General features: G+C 48.5%; 1 long non-coding RNA gene across 1 annotated transcript; it reads right to left on the bottom strand.

The window, feature by feature from the left end:
- Positions 1–816: 816 nt before the first annotated feature.
- Positions 817–3200, bottom strand: LOC308686264. Its single transcript, XR_014029554.1, has 3 exons — positions 3127–3200; positions 2782–2905; positions 817–1196 (listed from the first exon to the last, which is right to left on the bottom strand). It is a non-coding gene; the product is annotated as an uncharacterized lncRNA (long non-coding RNA).
- Between the last annotated feature and the right edge of the window lie 3759 nt (positions 3201–6959).

Here is a 6959-nt window from a genome sequence, read left to right as displayed (position 1 = left end):
ACATTAAAAGGAACTTTGTTGTACTATGCTGGAGTAAAGTTAATAAATTATCGTTCTTTCCCATAGGATTTTTAAAACTATGTTGGGTAAACCTCTGTCCCTCTAGGGGGGTTCGGGGACATGCTCCCCCGCAAGAAAATTTTGTACATTTTAAAGTTAAATGCATCAGTCTGGTGCACTTTGAGAGCTCAAAATTAAGAGCTTCAACGGGCTACAACCATAGACTGTAAAAAAATGGCTTCAACCCATGAACTGTGCACAAAGAAAAAGCATTGACTTGTACCTAGACATTAAAGAGGGCTCAAACTTATTTTTTATTTATGATATAGAGTCTCAGTCTACATTAAATTATCACTGGTGTTTTAGGACGCCAAACAATTAGTATAATAATATAATAATGATTTATATAATTATTCCTATGACATAAAATAGCCTATAAACGTACTATATTAAATGAAAATGAATATTTCAAAAGTATATTTTACATTACACTATAGGAAAATTACACTGTAAAGAGGTTGCTGTAAATTTTACAGTAACTTACTGGCAGCTGGATGCCAGTAAGTTACTGTAAAATGTTTTACAGTATTATTACTGTATTTTCACTTAACAGTATACTGTACCATTTACTGTAATTGCATTTACAGTATTATTACTGTATTTTCACTTACAGTATACTGTATCATTTACTGTATTATTACCGTATTTTCATTTACAGTATTAGTTTTTTTTTTCTCATCATTTAAATTTTCTTTTTTTAATTTATGTTTACCCCACCCCCCAAAAAATCACAATAACTCAAACATTTGTCCTTATAATATTCTTTTTAATCGTTGAACATTTTGTTTTAGAAGTACAAATTACAAATCTTGACCTTTAGGAGCCACTAGCTGAAGAAAAAAAAGGGCAACATCTCCAAAGTCCATAGAATTAATCTCCTGGTGACCATTTGTATCTGTAGCATGGCAAAAACGTACACACACTGAAAAGCAAAACAGGCCTTAAAACAATAAAATACAGTCAAAGTCAGTGTTGTGTTGTTACATTTCAGTAATTTTGCCAGTCAAAGTTGACAAGCTCTCTGATGAGAAACACTGAGGGTTTCAGGCTGATGCTTTTCTTTGGACCTTTCCAGATTTCCATCTGATCTGTGCCTTTGGTGTTTGGTGCCATCAGGGTTGACTCTCAGAATGAACCTGCAAACACAAGCAGGGAAAAATATATAATTTTTTCAGACCGGTGTTGGCAGAATTTTCCCTAACCCTCAAACTTGATGCTGCATGTACTTTGGCGTTAATAAAAGCACTACATCTGATTCTGAATCCACCTACAGTAGTGGTGGGGGAAAAATCGATTCTGTTCAGTGTCGCGATATTTTGCGCATGCAATTATATTGATACAGTAGCGCAAAGTATTACAATAAAGGTTATAAGGCTGTGACGGTGGCAGTTTTTTTACCACTGCGGTGGTAATGGACCAACTACCTGCAGTGGTTCGGGGGTTATTATGAAAATTGAAATAAAAAAAATGTTGTTTATTCGAGCAAAAAAGTCTTAATTTGAGCAATTCCGTCAAAGAAGCAACACAAAGCCTGTAAAGCATTCAAATACATATCAGTAAATATTAGAAACTTACATAATAGAAAAGTTAAATCTATAAAAAAAAAACTTTCGTTTAATACTTCCACACAAAGACACGTGATTCCACATGAAGCCATACCGCTCTGTGCTTTGAGAGGGATGACACGAGGAGGAAAGAGACCATCGATCTATTTTCTGATATCTTCATGTTTTCTACTTGTTGTAAAAGGTATGAAAAGTGAATTTAATCTTCCACAAGGGCAAGACATTTAAGCTATGTTTGAAATTGCGCTGCCAAAGAGAGCGAAACTAAAAATCAAATAAACTTGACGCGCCGTACATGTCTAATAACAAGCAAAAACTGTGTTGAAATGAATCTGACGTGCAAGTAAAAATGTAGGCTATCTGTCCTACAACGTTTTTCTACTTTACCACAGTAAAGAATGTGAATGTAATAGGCCTAAATAAAAGCGAACCAAGGAAGAAACGTTTATAATCGAGACGTAAGTGAAGATTTGGGGAAAAAAACAAGGTATTACATGCAGGGATGAGTCACAATTTTTGGATATTCGATTAGTTTATTTAATTATAGAATTATAGTATATCGAATAGGTTGTGTAATTATTCTCTAAAATAAAATCTCCATGTTTTTGGTGCTAATGCGGTGGTGACGCGTTCATATAATTACGTTCTGTAATAAGGTCCTGTGTCCTGAATGTTCAAGGACAAAGTTTTTGCACTAGCCTCCAGTAAATGTGTAGAAGATGTTCACAGATTTAATGTGACATTTGAAGTGAGTTAAGCAGTCTTATTTTTTGTAATGTCTTTGAATAATATGGGGGACATGAATCGCAATATATCGCAGAATCGAATCGCAATACTTGCTGTATCGCAATGTTAGGAAGCGCAATAATATTGAATTGTGGCCCAAATATCGCAATACTATCGAATCATCAAATTTTTGCCAATTTCCACCCCTAACCTACAGGGATGGTATTACCCCATAATACATTACATTAAAATCATTAAAGCTTCATTCTTTTTCAATACATTCCTGTAGCTTAGATTTCCAGGGAATGGATAATTTAAATTAAACTTAATACAATGTAAGTTGCTTTGGATAAAAGTGACTTCCAAATGCATGCATGTAAATGTAATGTAATGTAAAAAAATATATATGTATATATATATTTTGGTTTACCTGATTCTGCATTCGACAAAATAGACAGCTAATGCTGAAGAGTCGTCTGTTAGCAGTTGTAACTGGATGATGATTCTGCCCTTCATTGTCAGCATCCATGTTTTTGCTTTGAGAACAGACTCTCCTGAAACAGACAAAGTCACAGCAGCCTTTTAGTGTTATAGTTTACAGAAAAAACTAAAATACAATAAGTTAACAGAACTTATTACTAACAACAATAACATGTGGGGTGAAGATGAGGTAAGATATGATGTTGTATGGTGTTTAAAGTTTTTAATCAATTAAACAACATTCAAAATATTAGTTAGCAAAACTTTGCTATATTGATAATGGTATATTGCTAACCCTTTCCTCCTCCTTCTCCTCTTCCTCCTCCAACGTCAACCCGTTCTGTGTATTAGTGGAGAGCGTCAGCAGTGATGTACAGTCCAGAGGGAATGGCCGCTGCAAATTCAAAATAAAGAACAGAAAAGAACATGTTTGCCTGCTTAACTAATGCATACTTCCGCTAATTTAGTTGATGTCATCTTACTCACCTGTAGATGTTATCACTATTACGAAGGCAATCACAAAAAAGACTCCAAAATACACCTCCGACATTTCAGACGACATAATTCAGACCACAAACATGAAAATAAAACAAAAGATGAAATTAACAATAACAATGTGTCACGGTCACGTTCTTCAGCCTTCATCTGTGTGTGCACTTCATTCCCCAGAATCCTCCATGGCGCACACCTGCACTCACTCACCCAATCACCAATCATCATCACCTGCACTCCCTCATTAACCACCCTTTATATTCAGCACTCTCCCTTCACTCCTTGTCTGGTCTCGTCGATGTTCACCTTAACATGACCCACAGACTTCCGAACACTTACCTGGATTCCTACCTGTCATTTCATCCTCTCCAATCCGTCCTGCCTGCCATCCTGTTCTGCCTTCAGCCTGACATCATCTGCAAAGAGAAAGAAAGACAAGGACATTACCAACCAGCTAAGCATCCACTGTTATTCTGTGTTTCTGTTACTCACCATCTGTCTGCATCTCCACACTCCCTGAAAATAAACTATTAACCTTACCATCTTGTCTGCATCCTCTGTAAAACCCTGACAGAAGACCAGACCCCACGAAGCATGGAAGTTGCTCACTTCACCCTAACCCCAGCTGATCATCTGATTCATTGTTTTCAAGATGGGTGCTCAATCGAGGAATATGTCGCCGGCTTTCTGGAGCTTTCTGTTGGGGTAAGCTGGACAGATGATGTCCTAAAAACAGTATTTTGGGGCGGACTGGATAACCATCTGTACCAGCAAGCTCCAGCGGAGGCAATCCCAGGCTCATTTGCCCAGTATCTAGATCATGTGTTGTGGTTGAGTGGCTCAAGGTTCACCGTAGGTGAGGTTGAGGACATCGCCACTCAACCACCATCTCCAGCCATCATCATCCGGAATTCAGTCACCAGCACTAGCGGGCCCGCGCTTCGCGCCGGTCCAGCCGAGCCCGCACTTCACGCCAGAGCTGCCGAGACCAAGGCAGTAGGCTTCGTGCCCGCCGCCCCTGAGTCTATGAGCGCCTGCCCGCCAGAGCCAGAGCCAGTCGCCTGCCCGCCAGAGCCAGAGCCAGTCGCCTGCCCGCCAGAGCCAGAGCCAGTCGCCTGCCCGCCAGAGCCAGAGCCAGTCGCCTGCCCGCCAGAGCCAGAGCCAGTCGCCTGCCCGCCAGAGCCAGAGCCAGTCGCCTGCCCGCCAGAGCCAGAGCCAGTCGCCTGCCCGCCAGAGCCAGAGCCAGTCGCCTGCCCGCCAGAGCCAGAGCCAGTCGCCTGCCCGCCAGAGCCAGAGCCAGTCGCCTGCCCGCCAGAGCCAGAGCCAGTCGCCTGCCCGCCAGAGCCAGAGCCAGTCGCCTGCCCGCCAGAGCCAGTCGCCTGCCCGCCAGAGCCAGGGCCAGTCGCCTGCCCGCCAGGGCCAGTCGCCTGCCCGCCAGAGCCTGTGAGCGTCATTCTCCCCGAGCCAGAGCCAGAGTTTTCAAATCCCTCTTCATCGCTGGTTCCGTCCAGCTCAAATCCCTCTTCATCGCTGGTCCCGTCCAGCTCAAAGCCCTCATCGCTGGTCCCGTCCAGCTCAAAGCCCTCATCGCTGGTTCCGTCCAGCTCAAAGCCCTCATCGCTGGTTCCGTCCAGCTCAAAGCCCTCATCGCTGGTTCCGTCCAGCTCAAAGCCCTCATCGCTGGTTCCGTCCAGCTCAAAGCCCTCATCGCTGGTTCCGTCCAGCTCAAAGCCCTCATCATCGCTGGTCCCGTCCAGCTCAAAGCCCTCATCATCGCTGGTCCCGTCCAGCTCAAAGCCCTCATCGCTGGTCCCGTCCAGCTCAAAGCCCTCATCGCTGGTCCCGTCCAGCTCAAAGCCCTCATCGCTGGTCCCGTCCAGCTCAAAGCCCTCATCGCTGGTCCCGTCCAGCTCAAAGCCCTCATCGCTGGTCCCGTCCAGCTCAAAGCCCTCATCGCTGGTCCCGTCCAGCACAGAGCCCTCGCCGCTGGTCCCGTCCAGCACAGAGCCCTCTTCGCCGCTGGTCCCGTCCAGCACAGAGCCCTCTTCGCCGCTGGTCCCGTCCAGCACAGAGCCCTCTTCGCCGCTGGTCCCGTCCAGCACAGAGCCCTCTTCGCCGCTGGTCCCGTCCAGCACAGAGCCCTCTTCGCCGCTGGTCCCGTCCAGCACAGAGCCCTCTTCGCCGCTGGTCCCGTCCAGCACAGAGCCCTCTTCGCCGCTGGTCCCGTCCAGCACAGAGCCTTCTTCGCCGCTGGTCCAGTCCAGCACTGAGCCCTCTTCGCCGCTGGTCCTGCCCAGCCCAAAGTCTACACCGCTGGTCCTGCCCAGCACCAAGCCTTCACTGCTGGTCCTGCCCTGCACAGAGCCTTCACTGTTGGTCCCATTCAGCTCAACGCCCTCTTCACAGCTGGTCCTGTCCAGCTCAACGCCCTCCTCACAGCTGGTCCAGTCCAGCTCAATGCCCTCCTCACAGCTGGTCCTGCCCAGCACAGAGCCCTCATCGCTGCCCAGCACAGAGCCCTCATCGCTGCCCAGCACAGAGCCCTCATCGCTGCCCAGCACAGAGCCCTCATCGCTGCCCAGCACAGAGCCCTCATCGCTGCCCAGCACAGAGCCCTCATCGCTGCCCAGCACAGAGCCCTCATCGCTGCCCAGCACAGAGCCCTCATCGCTGCCCAGCACAGAGCCCTCATCGCTGCCCAGCACAGAGCCCTCATCGCTGCCCAGCACAGAGCCCTCATCGCTGCCCAGCACAGAGCCCTCATCGCTGCCCAGCACAGAGCCCTCATCGCTGCCCAGCACAGAGCCCTCATCGCTGCCCAGCACAGAGCCCTCATCGCTGCCCAGCACAGAGCCCTCATCGCTGCCCAGCACAGAGCCCTCATCGCTGCCCAGCACAGAGCCCTCATCGCTGCCCAGCACAGAGCCCTCATCGCTGCCCAGCTCACAGCCCTCATCGCTGCCCAGCTCACAGCCCTCATCGCTGCCCAGCTCACAGCCCTCATCGCTGCCCAGCTCACAGCCCTCATCGCTGCCCAGCTCACAGCCCTCATCGCTGCCCAGCTCACAGCCCTCATCGCTGCCCAGCTCACAGCCCTCATCGCTGCCCAGCTCACAGCCCTCATCGCTGCCCAGCTCACAGCCCTCATCGCTGCCCAGCTCACAGCCCTCATCGCTGCCCAGCTCACAGCCCTCATCGCTGCCCAGCTCACAGCCCTCATCGCTGCCCAGCTCACAGCCCTCATCGCTGCCCAGCTCACAGCCCTCATCGCTGCCCAGCTCACAGCCCTCATCGCTGCCCAGCTCACAGCCCTCATCGCTGCCCAGCTCACAGCCCTCATCGCTGCCCAGCTCACAGCCCTCATCGCTGCCCAGCTCACAGCCCTCTTCGCCGCTGGTTCCGCCCAGCTCACAGCCCTCTTCGCCGCTGGTTTCGCCCAGCTCACAGCCCTCTTCGCCGCTGGTTCCGCCCAGCTCACAGCCCTCTTCGCCGCTGGTCCAGTCCAGCTCAGAGTCCTCTTCGCCGCTGGTCCTGTCCAGTCCAGAGCCGCCTTCATCACTGGTCCTGTCCAGCCCAGAGCCGCTTTCGCCCCCTGCCTCTTCCAGTCCAGTGTTAAAGCCTGATATTTCCCCAAAG

This window comes from Scardinius erythrophthalmus, assembly GCF_964197995.2.
Source record: "Scardinius erythrophthalmus genome assembly, contig: HAP1_SCAFFOLD_67, whole genome shotgun sequence".
Taxonomy (NCBI): Eukaryota; Metazoa; Chordata; class Actinopteri; order Cypriniformes; family Leuciscidae; genus Scardinius; species Scardinius erythrophthalmus.
Note: the sequence above shows the minus strand (reverse complement) of the source record. Positions and strands in the feature narration are given on the sequence as shown.